The sequence below is a fragment of the Helianthus annuus genome, chromosome 3 (genome assembly GCF_002127325.2).
Source record: "Helianthus annuus cultivar XRQ/B chromosome 3, HanXRQr2.0-SUNRISE, whole genome shotgun sequence".
Taxonomy (NCBI): Eukaryota; Viridiplantae; Streptophyta; class Magnoliopsida; order Asterales; family Asteraceae; genus Helianthus; species Helianthus annuus.
In genome coordinates, this window is record NC_035435.2 from 121,125,994 (window position 1) to 121,143,977 (window position 17,984).

Genomic DNA, 17,984 nt, shown 5'->3' on the forward strand with positions numbered 1-17,984 from the left:
GAGACTTACCGTCAACATACTGATGGGCCCCGCCCACCAACTATTCGGGTCTTTTGGCTTCCATTTTTTCTTTTATTTCCGCAAACATTCTACGATGTAAGCGCACCAGTCGCACTCTTCGAAGTTTGTATCAGCCGTTAGACGTTTCAAAATTTTGTCATTAATATATCCATTCATTTGTGACGTAGCCATCGTTTTCAGGAAAAAAAACATGAAATCAATGCGGAAGAACATCATGTCATCATAATTGTCTTGTTGGATCTCGTTGGATATTAAAGTTGGGGATACGTAAAAGCCTGGGGGTACCTAGCATGCTATCCCTTCAATAACGGGTGTAGTGTCTCCGTGGCTCAAGGTCCCCAAAGCTCAAACCTCCTTCACGAATACCTAACAGCTTGCCGATCAAAGATGCGGTGACAACCAGTTTGGTCTTTCCCATATTCAAAGTCAGATTATTAGCGTCAAATTGTTCAACAACATGATAGCCGAGCTTTTCAGGGATGCCGTCCATAACAAATCCCAGTAGACCACCTAAACCCATTTCCCTGATAGCTTCTTCCTGCCTCCGTGACATGCACGAAATTGCATTGTACAGCTGCTTTGGCGAGGAATGCGTCTTTAAGCTCGGTATTTCAATTGTTTATACAGCCTTTCGTCTCCTTTTGTACCCAGCAGACCCATCAGAAATAGTCACAGTCTCTTTACGTTCTTTATCGAAGACTGCGTGTCAAGAAATCGCTTTGGAATGTAGCTATCATCTTTCGAGTTTGACGACACATCGTCATCCATTTTGTTATATATCCTTCTCTTCTGTCAACCCTCATTCTCTACAACATTCGTGAAATCATCATTACGTATAACATACCAAATAATAAAAGCAAGATGTAACGGACCCTTATTTTTGTTACCTGAACTGAAGTATATCACTTTAGATGTCTCATCAATTCTCTGCTTCCCACGACTAGACCGGCGGGTGGTTGCAACCATGTTTCCTGTACATTAACCAGAACAACAAACCGTAATATATAATACCAATCTTACACTTAAAACGCCAATCAATCCAGCAAAAACATCAAATGTTTAATCCATTCAACACCTTCATCACATCAAACCCTAGAATCTGATATGCACCCACAAACAACCCCCTATTTTTGCAATAATAACACCCTTGTTTCCAATCAGACTAACAAAGACAGAGACATTAGTAACTATAGTAATAATAACACCTAACCTCTTTTTCACCAGTTGAACGTGGTGCAGCAGCGTTTTCCTCGGAAAAATTGACGATCCGCTTTCACTTGATCAACCGACGCGCCAATTTTTGTAGGTATGTACGTTGATCTGGTAGTAGGGGGTAGGTCGTAACAGGTGTTGTAGCTGCCTAGGAACTCGTCAACACCGGTTTACTCTGTCCGATTGGATTGGGTCTCATGTGATGGGGAAAACAAAACCGGATTTATGCTTCCAGATCATGTATAACTCACCGGGGAGAGGGAGGTAGTGTATGGGAGGGAAGGGGGGGGGGGAGAATTGACATCTGATATGCATGCAGAATGAAATTAATGACGATGTGAAATTTCCCTCATAGTAAATTACCAAAATGTCCTTTATTCAATATAAAACAAAAAGTCATTAATGAGGTTGAAATCATCACTTCTTTTTTGTGTCTTTTTATCTCAACCATTAACACAAAGTAGATCAATGGTCTCTATTGGTTCCTACGGTTCTCACAACTCCACGCGGCTATTAGGAATGCCCATGTAACCGACGCAAGGTCCAGGAAGTGAAGTTTTTCATCCGAGGAGCCAAGTGTGAAATATGTCTTGTGTTTGCCTTGACCCCGCGAGCGACCTAGGTTACACCTGTTTGGTCGGCACAAGATTGGAAAAGCTACCAAATTAGTCTGTTAAGGGTATGGTCTCGCGCATGACCTGCTTGGTCGGCGCTGGATTTGAAACCATACCCCTTCAGTTACATATTTTTTTGCTAGAACTTTGTTTATCTCAAGGTATAGTTAAGTGTCACGGAGTTAGTCCTTCAACTCGCGTGCGGCTCTTAGTCACCGTGCTAAGATCAGCCTTGACATCAACCTTGCAACTCGATTCAAATGACTTGAACAAAGGAACAAAGAGTGTGAGCAAAGAGAACACTTAGATTGCTTTTAGAGAACTCTTACAAGGGAACTTTGATACAACTTAGAAGGTGATTTACAAATGAGCCAACATCACCTATTTATACTAGTTGCTTATGGATCTAGATTATTCCTAATCTAGATATTTCTAAGTATAAAATATACAAATATCTAAGATATTTACATGGATTAATCTAGAATGGTTAAGGAAAAATATCCAAATATCTTGGATATTTTCCTAAGAAATCTCACTACAAAAAAATGCCATTTAATGGCACACACTTTTAACGGCATTTAGTTTTTGCCACTAATTAAGGTTTTTAGTGGCACTTTACATATGCCATATTTGTTTGACTCACACCATTAGTGGTATTTAACTTTTATTCCACCAAACTAGGTTTTTGGTGACACTTTACTTACGCCATATTTGTTAGGGATTTTCATGGCCCAGTTTTGACATTGTTTAGGTCAAACTTTGAACTAAACCGTTAACAATGACTAAATCGAACCATTGAAAGATAACCGGACCGTTTCTAATGGTTGGCTCCGATTTGGTTTCATTGTTTACCTTTTAAGTTTCTAATGTTTATTGTTTTACAAATTTAGTAGAGCAAGGAAGTCCTGATGAAAAGTATAGTATTTGCCTTCATTTGAAACCAGGTCACCCCAATATTACATGTTATTGAAGCGTACCTATTTCGATGGCCATAAATAATATTTATAACAACTATTAAAAGAATAAAACCGTAACTTAGGTTTCTTTTGCGCATTAAAAAATACCAATTATATATATATATATATATGGTTCCCATTAAGTCTAACCACCATCCAAATCAATATCCACCGTCGGATCATGCTGAGATAAAATCTCAGCCGTTTAAACTCCCAAAAATAACCGCTCTAATGGCGGTTCAGGGCGGTTATTTACGGTTTCTCAGCTGGTGGTTTTACTCCACGTTTTTTCTGCCCATGATCTCTGCATGTCGGTGGTTATCTCCCCATTATCTCCCATCTAGCGCACCCACTCTCCCTCTCTCTCTCTCTGTAAGTTTCACCTACAATAATGGTATAATGGGCAGTTTCACTCTCTCTCCTATTCATGAGCAATTAGAGAGAGTTTGTTTTTCTCTTAAATAACTCATCTAATTCCCCATTTTCAAATTCGCAGACCCTCATCCTATTTCCTCCCTCACGTCACCGCTCCACCCTCTCCGACGACCCCCCCCCCCCCCCGATCTCCCTACCCTCGTCTGCTATTTTGGATTGTGGTGTGACGGAGGGTATAATGTTGGGAGATTGAAGAGTTTGATAAGGTCAGATGGTGCTAATTACACTGCCGAGTTAGAGGAGTTGTATGCTGCTACCCAATGTGTCAAATTCGCAAAGCCTTAGGTAATTTTCAACATCTATATGGTTGAATTGTTCCCATTTGAGTTATAAAGTATCGTAAGAACCCCTATTAAATGTTCTTTGGTGACTTTTTGATACTTTTCTTAAACCGATTCACCAGTTCTTCATACCAAATACTATCCCGATGGCATTCCCGTCACAATCATTGATACTCCATCCAGGTTAGAATTTATATTCAATCGATTTAATATCTGATTGATTAGATTCAGTTTGTTAGAAATTTGGATGATTTGTTACTGTAGCATCACAATCCGTTCACAATAATGGCAGTCGAACAAAAGAAGCACGGACTTCGCGATAGGCTACTTATCTAGGTTAAGCTTTGTTTCGATTGTGACAAGGTCCGTGTATCACTCTCTCCAATTTTTTTATTTTGTAGCAGATTAGGTTTACTTTTAGATAACTAAGGCTTTGAAATTTCCTTTGTTATTGATTTTAGAGATTTGTTTCGACTAATGTTTCCTCTGTTGTGTTTGTTTGAGAATGTGAGTTGAAGTCGTGTTTTAACTTTCCTCGAGTTGCTTATTGAACCCTATTTATTCAGGTACTTCAACCATCCCTGCCTCAAGTTGCTTGTGAATTGTATTATATTTGCAGGCATTAGCTAATATGTATATTCATGGGTTAGCGGATTTGGAATCCAAACCATTCAAAGAGCCGATTTTAGAACTTGAATTTGATTTTGAAAGGCGAAGGTCAACTAAGAATGATGTAAGAGAGTTGATTTATTGAGTATGTACATCTACTTTCATTAATGTCTATTACAATCCATTTATATTTTTAAGATGGTTTTCTTACCTAGAATTCTATAATTGAGTAATCCATATTCATATTAGTACAGCATGGGAGGTTGGAACTTGGAATGATTATTGGTCTGTCTTTGGGAGGTTTCCTTGCACATGTTTATATCTTCAATTGTCATCATCATCATCAGATGAAGATGCTTTCTTCACTTCACATGTGACGTCCCGGTGTGTACGATTTATAACCATTTTTTTGTTTACAAAATTAGAATACTTTTTACACTTTGTAACTCACAATTAACATTGTTACGTTTCCGATTGATTTTGTTAAGAAGGCTGGTTTGGATAATCAGATGGAGTTGAAGGTCAAGACTGTTTAAGCATCTGCATATCTTAACGGAACGTTCTGCTTGTAACAAGAGGTATGGTCTAAGCAGATGGGAAAGGTACATAAAAGAAGTTGGGTTATCGACTGGTTACAAGTATGTTTTCAGGATCATCAAGAAAGATTGTATGTTGTTAAATTCAGTAGCATAGGTTACAACAAATAATGGTACAGTTAAAACCGAAACCTTTTAGGCATTTTACCTTCTGAACTTTGCTCATGTTTCGATGAATGGTTATAAACATGTTTTTTTTACTTTATATGTTGGTTGGCTTGTGTGGATTAAGTTAATTCTATGCTATAATTCCAACTTGACTTTGTGTTAGTCAACTAGCTTCATTAGCATGGATTGTCTCAAACAAAAAATAAGAAAAAAAGATTTTTTTATGCTACCATAGTGCAATATTAGCTATTACTTATGATCTTTTAATGACTAAAGTTCGAATGCGGGTTAGTGGTAACCCAGGAGCCAAAGAATATCAACTGAATGTATCAAACGAGTCATGTAGTTTTTGGTCCATACTAAATGGGTCAAACGAGTGAGCTTTAAACAACGGGTCAAGCATGTCACGTTTATAAAATAGGTAGAACTGTCATTTTCTTCTACAAGGGTCGAATGGGTTTATTCTACTAAATGGGTCAAAAGGGTCAGGTCCATAGAATTATTTCTGTTGTTATTGCTAAGCTAGATATATAAAGGAGCATGGCATAACAATATAAGTAAAATTGTGAGACAGAGTTGAAAATATTATAAAACAAAATTAACATTTGAATGTCAAAGTTTAGTTAAATGGTATGACTGTTACTCTCAAGTTAGTCAACCAAATAAAAGCTGAGTTTAATTTTAAGATTTGAACAATTGCGTTTAACACTTCTATGAACAATTGATTTAATGATGATGAGACTTGCGTAAAGAATCAGGCAAAAAGTGTGTCAATGGTGCAAAGTCCCTTAGTCTCAAGTTACGTGTGTTCGAGACCTGCTCAATTTGTACAAAAGTGAAGTGGTTGCGAGTATAAAGAGGAGAATGCTGCAGCTTATTATAATGGCATCAACCTGGGCGATATGGAAGGCGCGGAATAGAATAATCTTTTCAGGGAAGCGGGCCACTGTCGATCAGATTTTCGGAGATAAACAAGCTATGTCGTTTATGTGGGCAAAACATCGGGCGAAGAGGCAAGGTTTAGAATAGGCGAACCGGAGTAATTTCAATTTTTAGTTTTTATGTTTTCTATTGTTCTGGGCGATTTTTGTTTTGAGGTTGTGCAGGTTGGGCCACCAGCAGCTTGCTGGTCCCTGTTGTGTATTTTCTTTTTTGGTGTTGAATGGAAAAGTTTGCTGTCCAAAAAAAAAATTACATCTATTTTATCCTCATTTATTAAATCAAGTAGATGAATTTAGTCATTATGGTGCCTTATTAATGTCGTGATGTTGGTTTGTTGTTTTATGCCCTCAATATTAGTTGAGTTTAGTCATTATGGTGCCTTATTTTGAGCTCCTTTTGACTGTTTGACTTCTTAGGGTGAACGGAGTGGGGGCGGTAAACCCACTAGGTACCGACCCCCCTCCATTGCCAACGTGTTTACCGAATGAGCTTTACCGAAATGGGGGAGGAAATCGGTGAAGGTTCACTGACTCGGTGAAGGGATGGAAAGGGGGAGAGAGAGGGTGTGTGGTGGGGTCCATTTCTTCTCAACCAATCACACATTTTTCTTTTTTTTTTTTAAATAGTTTACCTAAACCCCATTAAGTTTAGGTAGACCACCACCAACGTTTTTTAGCATTAGGTAAACAATTGACATGACACTATTTGATTGGGTGATTTGGGAGTTTACCTATTCCAAGTGTTTAACCACTCAATAAGTTATTTTTGTAGTATTTTGATAATATGTTGAGAAGGAGTTTTTGTGGTTTGAAAAGAAGAAAAGTAAAAATTAGATGGTTGTGACTTTTTCAAAAAAAAAAAAAAAAGAGAGAGAAGAGAAGAAAAGGAGAAGCAATCCCAAACACTCTTAATATAGATTATCTTTGTTTGTTACATTGTTAGCGTAACCCGTCCACCGGACGGGTATTAAACTAGTTATATCGTGGTATAGTTTGGTTTTTTACGACCGGTTTTTGGTTGAAACCATAAACCAAACCGTAACTGCGAAACCAAACAGTTAATCGGTTTAGACGGTTTCAAGCCATACTGTGAACACCATAATAGTTCGAGATATTCGACCATGGAGCTGCTCTAGTGGTAATCAGAACCATCTCTTGAATTCTATTTGTTATTCTTGTTCTTTGATTGAAAGTTATGTATGATTTTGCAAAATATTATTGTAATTTTATTTGGAATTCTACTTGTTCCAGATGTATGATAGCCTTCTCGATAAGCAAACAATTCGTTCGTAATACCTTCAAGCTAGGTTTTCAAAATCAACATTCTTTTTTGTAGGTTAGATGTGCCTTGATATCTGCTATTAGAGGAAATTATGAGGCTTGTTTGGCCTATGCTAAGTAACTGAAGAAGTTGTGATGAACCAACTTTTCAAGTCAAGCTTCTCATCCATTGCCAAGCCTTTCAATCCCATCAGATAGCTATCATTCAAATAGGTAGCTATAATTCAAATAATGTGATTCTAAAATTCATTTAAAGAACTACTATGTATTGGTGATTGAGTTAAATTAGATAATAATTAGTTTATATCTAACAAGGTTTTGTTGAAAGTATGAACAACTTATGCTCACAAGCTCTTCGATAAAATGCTTGAAGAATATAAACCACTGAAAATTAAGATTATTATTTTAAAATCAAATTACCACGGATGTGATTTTATCAGGTTGCAATAAAGGGGACAGAAATCTGATTTGTGATCAAGAAGCTAGTTCAAAATTGTGTCTAGGTCGTTAGTGCACTGGAAGTAGAAGAGCGTATCATGATTTAATTAACCTTTTTATGTGTATAGTTCCGATTTGTCATATGACGAACTTAAAATCGTTGAAAGTATAATGAAATTGAAACTTTATTTGTTGAAATTTAGGGAAAGTTCAGTTTTAGTTGGCCTTTTATTTTGATGTCTTATGCTCATGGAGCTTAGTGAAAATGACAATGTTTTGAATCTGTTAAGGCATGTTTCTCAAACATTATGACTATTAGTTACACTTATGTAATGATCTGCTTGATTTTTTTAATTTGAAACATATCTTTTTTGCTTGTGATAGGGTGTGCTAGAGGCAATAAGGTGTGCTGGATATCCAATAAAAAGATCTTTTGATGAATTTTTTGAACGGTTTGGATTTTTTTTTTTTTTTTTGAAACTTATGTAATTATGCTCTGTGTTTAATATCCTAAAAGGTGCAATGAATTAGGACATAATGCTGAATCATGAAACATACTAAAGTTCAATGTTAATAGAAAAGATTAATTAGAAGGTAAGTAATAATACGCAATACATTTTATATAACATAATATATATGTTATTTTTCATCATTTTTCAAATAGTAATCATTATTTAAATATATATTTCATATATTAGTTAAAAAATATACGTAAACAATGGGCTTGTTTAGAATTGCGAGCCGGCTAAAGCTCGTTTACTAAACAAGCTTATTTTAGGCTTAGGATCGGGTTCGAGCTTGTTTAAGCTCGGCTTGTTTCGAGGTTTTTTTGAGCCGAGCTTGAGTAGCTTGACTTGTTTACACCCCCTAGTTATGAGGCACTAAAGATGAATTTAACATAACTACTTATATGTAGTTCTAAAAGGTAAAAGAACTTAATCATATTACCTATAATTTTGTACCTTTCATATAGGGAAAAGCAAGGTTTTCTTTAGGGGGGACAAAGGGCTTGCTCTACCATATACCAAGGTAAAGTGTTTTGGGTGATAATCAAACAATACTCACCTCAATGTTCAATTTTTCATTGCTTCTAATGTATTTTAATGTGGTTAGAATCCAAACAGCTTAAACTCATTTTTAGTGTAGTTATTTTCTTGGAACAATCTATTTTAATCAATTTTATTATTACCTATTTTCATTATTAATTTATAGTCTAACAATCTGTTTCTTTGGTCTTCAGCTAGTTTTTTCCGATACTATATACTTGGTCGATGCAATGGAGGATGGAAAATAATTGTGGAAGACTATAAGTCTGCTCTTGGATCTAGTAACATCAGTTAAGTTATTCGTGATTGCAAACTAGATTGTGTCGTCTTTAATGTATTCAATTCTCTTATGACATTTTCATCCAGTAATTCAAAATGTTTGTGTGATATCCTCTAATTACTTCTATTTTGCTATGAATAGGTGTGAAAGGAGTTGGACCATTTGGAGCGTGGTTTTCTTTAAAATCGATGTCGCACTTGATAACTATGTTTCTTTAGAAACAAAACAAAAAAAAAAAAAAAAAAGAAAAAAAAAAAACATGGCTAGAGTTGTTGAGGGTTACCAGAGGTATTTCATTAACTTTTTTTTAGTAATTTCACTCCTTATTGGGTCAATCAAGTAATTTCACTCTTTATTAGTAATTTACATCTTAACATATGTGCATATAAGTTGATTATTGCAGCCTTTCAAGAGGCATGTTGAGATGGGAAGAATCACTCTCGTTGGCTACGGAAATAAGTTATTGATCAAAACAGGGTATATTCATTGTGTTACTAGTTTGATTTGATTATCGACAACTGTTGTATGTTTATTTAGGTTTTTGTGTTTGTGTTTGTATGTGTGGTTTTAGATTAGTTAAATGGTTGTTTAAGGATTGATTTGATTGTTTTGGAGTTAAGGGGACAGGATATTGGGAGTGTTTGATGATTCAGGTCATTTTGATTTTGAAAGGTAGTAATGTTAAACTGTTAATGTACTGGTTAATTTCTATGAGTTAGTTAGTACTGATTATGAGGCTGAATGCAAGTTTTGACATTTCGACCTTTTGTGTAGGTTGATTTCTACGAGTTAGTCAGTATTGGTTATTTGGTTATAAGTAGTTAGTACTAGTTATGAGGATGATTTCTATGAGTCAGTTAGTACTGCTACACAAGTAGAGATGATTACCGAATTGCTAAATTGATTAGGTTTACAAGGTATGTACCATAGTGAGATTAACTAATCCAGGATCTATACCTCCATCCATGATTAACAAATCTTGTACTTAATCCAAACCATACTTTTAGGGTATACATATTTGAGGCGCGCAGGAAATTTGTTAGCCTTACGGACCGACCGTAAGCCGTAAGTCCATACGGTTCGTAAGGTCGGTTTTCGCGAAAATCTTATAAATTAAAGGCAGCCGACTAGGGTTTGATATCATTCGCATAGCATACGGCAAAGGATCATCTTGGGGCGATTTTGGAGCATTGTGAAGCTGTTTTGAAGTCTTGGAAGCTTTCGGTTCAAGTTTGGAGCACCTTGTTTGTTAAACACTAGTTTTTCGTATTTATTTTGCTTTGAACCGTGATGTCTTCTATTTTCAGACTTTATTCAGTGATGTTTATGAATATTATGAGTAGCTAAATCAGTAAACTACTTAGGTTGAGATGAACTAGTTGATTGTGACGTTTTGACTCGGTTTTGGCTATTTTATGCGATTTACATAATCTTGTCTTGTGGTTGATCTTGATATTGCATGTTGGTGTGGTTGTATTGATTGTTGATTGTAAATTCAGCGGTTTAGGCACGTAGAAATACACCCTAGACTTAGGATTTAATTCGAATCGTGAATTCTTAGGGTTTTCTGTTTGAGTCTTTGTTTAGAAATAAATCAAGTTAATCAATTATTAAAATCAACAAACTAAAACTTGCATCCTCATCTAGTGACTCGAAAGACGATTTAGGTGTGCTAGGTTATTAGCTAATTGTTGTTGGGTAGATTGGGTGACCGATAGCTCGGGCTCATTTATTTCTTCGCGTTTAGGGTTTCCTGGATTTCAACTTTCAAGAGTTGGTTTGCTTCGCGAATTAAGGGATTTGGGTATGATAGTTTTCATATACTTGATATTCGTGGGATTTGGTGTCGATAGGTCGAGCCGGTTCGTTCTAGCACTTCGCATTTCGTCCCTATCTTTCGGTTAATCATCTCTAGCGGGAGGTTCATTAGGTAGATTAGGATACTTAGCCACTGCTGTAGTCAGAATAGCGTTGCATGATTCTAGGGATTCGACACCTAAGTAGTTCTTTCTCATCATATTTAACCTAAATTCAGCTCCCGAGATCGTTGCGTGTTACGTTTGTCAGTCTTGTTTTGCCATTCTCATAATTAATTAGGTTCTTAGATAATCATCAAAATCAAACTTAAAATTGACTTTGTATTCGATAACGGTTCAGTATCTAGGGTTTGCTCATAGTGTCCACGGATTGATATTCGGTCTTGCCATCTACACTACACCGCGACCAGTGCACTTGCCGATTGTGTGTGGTTTAGTTTGCGATTCCATTTTTAAAACTTGTCTAATTTTTGATATACACATTTTCACACATCAGACCTCTATGCTATAAACCTAGGGGGAGATTGTTGGAACCTGAAGGTTTATACATAGAGGGTTACAAATAGATCAGGGTTGATTATGTAAACTTTGTTATGTTTGTGTTTTTGGGTTGATATCTTTTGTATTGGGTCTAAGGGTTTTGACTGGGCTTTAGGGGTTTCGGCCCACATGTGTGTTAGTATATAATTAACTCTCATTCTTCATGATGAGTTTGATCAGTTTTGTGCACTCTCTAGCCAGTCGAAACCAAGCATAAGGAGTTTTGTATCAGTGATCTCATCTAATTGGTGAATGCAAGTTCTATTTTGATATTTATTATTTATCTAGTTTCGGTTTGATTATCTCTTGAATCATTTTGTGTTTGTTTTTCGCACTCACACAAGATTAGGATTGATATCATTGAAAGATCCCTACGGGACTTACAATAATGCATTAGGACAAACAAAAAATATCATTAGGGTGTTTATAATCCTGCTGACATTGAAAACACACCAGCTCTCTCTGAGGGCAAGTCTTGGAGTTTAAGAAAGCTAGGACGTCGGTTAAGTAGCAGTCGAAAAGTCCAACGTCATCAATGTAACGCCCCAAAAATTCGAATGTTTATATTCACCATATGTTCCTATATGATATATCATGAAATAAATAGCTAGGCTATGTAACCTAGTTAAGTGTATGGCAAAAACTATTAAAGAAGGAAAGTTGTGCCAATTATGTTTTACTATCAAACAAGAGGGACTAAAGGTAAAGATTTTGGGGTGGAGTTCTAATTAAAAAGAAAACTTTTGTGTGTGTATGTGTGTGTTACGTGATATGGAGAAAAAGAGGGAAGAACATCCTCTAAAACATAACCACAAATTCAGCAAATTAATGGAACAATTGATGGTTTATCTAGTGCATGAACATCAATCTTTGATCACCTCTACTTGCTAAGCATAAGGTATGCTACAATTTATGATTTGGTGATTATTGATGAAATGGGTTGCGTTCAATCCGTGAGTTTATGTGAAATTAGAATGATAATGAATTAGAATCATCTCATGAAACATGAATCATGCTCGAATTTTGGATTACTTTGATGTTTTAATGAAAACCCACTTGTGGAAGTAATGTTACGAAGATGATGATGTTGCATGTGCTAAATTGAGTATAGTTTTGATATGTATGAAGCTTGATGTTGTAGATTATTGTTAAATGAATATGATTATAATGAAAGTTATGTGAAAGTAGTTGAATATGATGAATGAAAGCAAGAAATAGGTAATAAAGCATGAATGGGTTGTACATTGTGCTTAGATAGTAGTACGTACGCCAAGTGTTTGATGAAATGTCTAGGTGAAATTAGAATGTGAGATTATATGAAAGAACTTGATAAATATGAATGAAAATGATGTAATTAATAGTAAACTAACATGAATAATGTTGGAGTTATGTTATACTAGTTACCTTGGATGACATTGCCAATTGTAGAATCACAAAGCATTAGCATGTGAAAGTATGTGTATGCGAATGTGTATGTGTATGTGTATATAATTCGGTGATCATGTAAGTGTATATGTCGTACAATACAAGTATGAAATGCGTAGGACGTTAATACAATGGTCAACCATGTTAAGATGAATACATGTTCATAAATCAAAAGTGTGTAAGTAAGACAGTTGACTTTCTGAAAGTCAACAATGTATGAATATCATGGAATAACCCTTGGACACGATTGTTAGAGTAGAGAGTCAATGTGTTATGTGCTAGATGATTTATGTGTTATGCATGATGATAGTTGAGTTGTGTGGATTCGAAACGAGATGACTATTAGTATATGTCTTATTTATACGGCATTTGACTAACGAAAGTCAATTAATCTATGAATGGAAAGAAAATGAATATTTGTATGTATGCTCACATAAGCTAACAATGTTGTGAACGTAATGATACGTAAGGATGGAAATCTTATCAATTGACTCAAGCATGGATGGCTATCGGGTCAAGAGGAAGCAAGGAGGCAAGCATGAACATGGATGCTAAAGGTTAGTGATTTCCGGAATCACTTCTTATTTTGTTTAAGTGACGTTATGTATAAGTTACTAAGTGTGATAATTGAAACCAAGCAAGGATTTGCAAATAATGGAAATGTTAGGATTAGAATGGTTGTAATGGTCGTACGATAATAACCCGGTGAAACCTCATCATAGGGGGCAAACGGGTCAAAACTTTTAGTCGAAAGATTTAACTAAAGGATATGGGATTTGGGTTGGAAAAGGTAGGGAATGAAGTGAGGATTTGAATAATGATTATTTCACATCTTAGAACCCCCGAAACACATGGTTAGAGAGGTGAATGAACAAACTCATACATAAAGCGGTTCGCCTTGGAATGCAAAGCAAGTAAGTTTGAAATTTTAAAGATTTCATATAATGATTAATGTTACGGGATGTTATGGGGTATTGCGTGGTGTTACGGGACTTTACGGAACGTTGTGGAATGTTACGGATCAGTTCGGGTTGGAATGGGACTTGGAAACGGATCACTCAAGCCGAAAATAAGCCAAATCAGCGTCTGAAAGATGGGGGAGGCTTCCCCGACGCCCCCTAGTGCGTCGTCGACGCGGTGTGTTGTTTCCGACGCGTTATTTGACTGTCTACGCTGAAAATCCCTGGTCTAGAAATGTTGTTTTCGTTGCTTTGACCCACCGTGAGTTCCGTACCTTCCGAAACTTGTTCCGTAACCTATAAGGAGTCCCGAAATGCATTCTAAACTCACTGAAGAGTGTTTATGCAGTGTGATGAGCGTGTACGTATGTACGTGTGGGAAGGAAATAAGTCTAGAGGCATGTATAAGTATGGGTATGGATTTACCTACATGTTAGCAATGGAATCCATAGGTAAGCACGTTTAGAATTAGTACGCACGTAGGTCAATACGTATGAGACTTATTTATATGAATGACTGTGACTAGGATGTGTTAGTATTATCATATGGGAATGTAAATGGTATGCAAGAGTTTGTATGTATGTATGTATGTATATATGCATGTATGTATTTAAATGTGTGTGTATGAATATATGTATGAATGTACGCATGCATGAAGTAGGACTTATAGTTCATGAAAGAAAGGGGCCTGTATATATGTATACATGATTTCAATACGTTTGAGTATTTACGTTACTAGTGGTGTGCCTTGAGAATGAAATGAAAATGCAGGTATATTATTATATCCTATGAAGATTTAATGATTTGGATGCGAGATAGTACTCGGAAAGATAATCGAAAGGATCAGCATGAATAGAAGAATGCGGAATGGTCATTTAATTGCGTAGGTTTGGATTATGAATGATGTTACCAAAATATTAATGATGTGCATGTATTTAGTAGTTGCAAGTTGCACGGAATTAACATCACTATGGAAACTAAGAGGTTGAAGATCGAGTCAAAGAGTAAGGATTGTACGGGAAGAGCGGTTTCACAGCTTATATTTATGAATTACATTTAACGCGTTAATCAAGAATGAATGTTGTAAATCCTTTCTAGAAGTGACTGACAAATTATAAATGGACCTTCAAGTATGTCATGTAGACAATATAAGAAAGAATTTTTAAGTCAGTATTTCCGCTGCGTCTCTTTTCAGTTAAAAGATGTTAGGGTCTTACAGTCAATTGTTTTCCTCCATGTACAATATGCAGTAATTTATCCTCAACAAAGACCATCACGCCTGGCTCCATATCACCCACTCTGGAACAGAGCTAATAATTTGCTTGATCACCACCTCTCCATGTTATGATTTCCCGATCATGTATTCCTTCATCACCCTGATCGTGAATTGAGAGTCTTAAATATCAGATTCACATAAACAAGCCTTTAGGACTCTTAAACTTTGAAAATGCATCTGACTTTCATCTACAGTTTAAAAAGGAGGAGATGGAAGTAACTCATTGTCGAAATAAAAGGCACATAGCTTTTCAGAGGGGCCCTCATCACAAACAATCCAATGAACATGGCCATTCCGAAATGGACCATGGATGCCATCAAGCGAGTAATGGATATTACCAAGACTTCTCTATTGACCCTAGCTAGGAGGGGGGGGGGGGGGGGTAACCTCGGCTGAGATAGTGAAGAACGATTTAATGGTATATCCCCTTGGAACATCCATATCACTTTGTATTTCCTACTATCTGTAACCCAACTCCAAAACCATAAACGATTATGGCCTAACCTTCTCTATAGTCTTGATGCCTAGGGAAAAATCATATATTCTCTAGTGATTAGATTGCATATGAAAGTCTCGTCACAAAACCAACCAAACTGCCACAAACACAGCAAACCCTTGACAGAGCCCACTTCAAGTATTTGGGAATCTTTGAAAATGATGGCAAGATTTAGATCAAGGCTCATGATGCAATTGATGATGATCAGGTTCATCTTACATCACCAACCACTTCAAAGTGTCTGGTTCATAGTAACCAGTTGTCATGTCCTTTTTGGATTGATGATGAATCATGAGGCCTGCAGGTAATCTTGAGGGGTGAAGATTCACAAAGTAGAATTCGAAGCAAGATTCCGCCATTTCTGCAGTGAATGTTCATCTTCAGTGGATTGACAACAGCACGAAATATAAAGAAACCAGAAAACATTTGTTACAATCGATCTGAAGTTAAACTTTTATTTACAAGGCAGTAGTGACAAACCAAGGCAACGCTCAAAAACCCCCCCAATAGCAAGCTATATTGTGATGAGCCTTTCCCCATAAAAAATAAGATTAATATCGAATGAGCCAATGACTCATATATCAGATATTAAACTGATAAGAACAGATACTACACTTGATCTTAGCCAAAAGGCCGAGAAAGGTATGCTTTCTACCTTATTGGGCCTTTGTTTATATAGGCACTCCCTTCATGTTTGTGCTCTTCATTCAGCCGATGTGGGATTAGTAAGTATGTTTTCATCTTTCAGATTATATCTAACTAATAAAACTAGCGTTTGAAGTACTGCTAATTAAGTCCCTATAAACTGTAAAGATCATAAGGCCGGACGGGGCGTCCCGTGGTGAGGCCACCACCACGCGTGGTGGGCCATGATACACCACCGCCGGTCGATTGGTAACGAGTGATGGATTAAACACGTTGTCCACACGACGCATGAAGAAGTTTGATGTTACGGTTGAAATTGTTGGGTTGTGAGTGAAGTTGTTGGAATGTTGGGTGTGGTGAGTGATGGGTATTTCCACTAAAATCCATCACTAGTGATCAGGGGCGGACTCACATTGGTGCCACCGGGGTCCCCGGACCCCAATCTTTTTAAAAAAAATAGTAGATTCGGTATATTAAATTGTATATGGACCCCATAAATACAATTAGGTGGACACCATAGAAATAAAAAGAAAGTTGGTGTAGTGATAAATCTCCCTCTTTTCCACCAAGAGGTCATGGGTTCAATCCTTAATAAGCCCATTTTTCTTATTTTTTTTTTTTAAATCTAGTTCAAACCTCACTTTAACTCGACCCAACGAGGACCGACCCGAAAATGGACCCCATTGAAATAAAATCCTGGGTCCGCCACTGCTAGTGATGGAATAAAGCTTGATGATGTGACGGAACTTGATTGGATGTTGTGAGTGATGAGTGGGTGGTGAGTGATGGACGCCCCTACCCCTAAGGTGTTCATCAACTGATCCACAACACTCAAAATCCATTTCTTAAGGTACCTGACTTGACTCAGGCTTCATCCATAACTTACTGTTTCGAACTAGATATTGTTGAAAGAAGTATAAGTGGGATTCATACAAATTAGTTTTTGTGCTTTGATTTCTAAGACCCCTATCTACCCGACGAATTCCAGTCCAGCTGTGTTTAACTTAAACAGATATAACCTAGCAAAAAAAATTAAACTGGATCAATTCAGAATGATTTCTCTAATATTAAACTAGTACTTAGAGGAGGAACTAACAATTTATTTCTGTTCCACTAGAATCTAAGTCAACAGTGAAAATAAGGTAACTTCATATATATAATTCATTGAGATGAAACAAAGAATGAGTACATCATTATCATCATACTCAGTAAATCTCACCAATAAGCAATAACAAAGCTAAAGTATGATCTGAGGGTAAGGTGTAGAGTAGAAAACCTTGCATCTACCCCGTATGAATAAAGAGGCTGCTTCCAGTGAGACCCCCGGCTCGATAGGAGTTTTGCATCAAACGTTGGACATAAGGCACATAACACTCAACAACTGAGACAAATGCCGATTAGTGCATGTAGCCCCTTGTCTTTCGGTCATCAACGCCACCACATGATACATGATTAACCATCCCCCTCTTTTAACGTTATTTTCACGAAATCAGTAAAATAACGTTAAAATTAGTGTATTTTCACTTTTGCCCCGAGCGCCCACACATATTAATGGAATATTACAAAATATGCCTTTTGTATTTTAGGACATTATCTTGTATTTATGATTGTAATTACCATAATGTATATTTATACCAATAATGAATGAGAGATCAACAACGATTGATTCACATCATTCTACATGGTATCAGAGCCATTAACCCTAATTCTAATTTTCCCTTGCCGCCACCTTCTTTCCTCTCCTTTTATTTTCTTTTTTTTTTCTTCATCAATCATCTCGGCAGATCAATCCCTCCTCTCCATTCATCATCATGTCTTCGACTTCTATTCACCCTATAGTCACTGTTTCAAATATTAAGAATTCATCCCTATTACCCTTGATATGAAGACGGGCCATTACAACGTTTGGTCCGAATTCTTTAAAATCCACTGCAAAGCTTATGATGTTATCGACCACCTAAAACCCAGACCACAACCCGCGACCTCATATACTGACAAAGAAAAAGAA

At 36.6% G+C, this 17,984-nt stretch overlaps 2 long non-coding RNA genes and 1 other non-coding gene across 11 annotated transcripts; 2 read left to right on the forward strand and 1 right to left on the reverse strand.

Annotated features, from left to right (window-relative positions):
- The first annotated feature begins 2,986 nt into the window (after positions 1–2,986).
- Positions 2,987–4,984, forward strand: LOC110929587. 9 transcript variants are annotated; one of them, XR_002587271.2, is made up of 6 exons: positions 2,987–3,523; positions 3,642–3,702; positions 3,784–4,085; positions 4,170–4,273; positions 4,378–4,512; positions 4,617–4,984. It is a non-coding gene; the product is annotated as an uncharacterized LOC110929587 (long non-coding RNA). The 9 variants fall into 9 exon arrangements; XR_002587267.2 differs by having other exon boundaries at positions 2,988–3,523; positions 4,383–4,512; XR_002587265.2 differs by having other exon boundaries at positions 3,784–4,273.
- A 6,959-nt stretch (positions 4,985–11,943) lies between these two features.
- LOC110927964 lies at positions 11,944–14,718 on the forward strand. Its single transcript, XR_002586036.2, has 3 exons — positions 11,944–12,073; positions 13,071–13,157; positions 14,331–14,718. It is a non-coding gene; the product is annotated as an uncharacterized LOC110927964 (long non-coding RNA).
- Positions 14,719–15,778: 1,060 nt separating this feature from the next.
- Positions 15,779–15,977, reverse strand: LOC118490767. The gene has a single exon (XR_004890010.1). It is a non-coding gene; the product is annotated as a U2 spliceosomal RNA (small nuclear RNA).
- Positions 15,978–17,984: the final 2,007 nt, after the last annotated feature.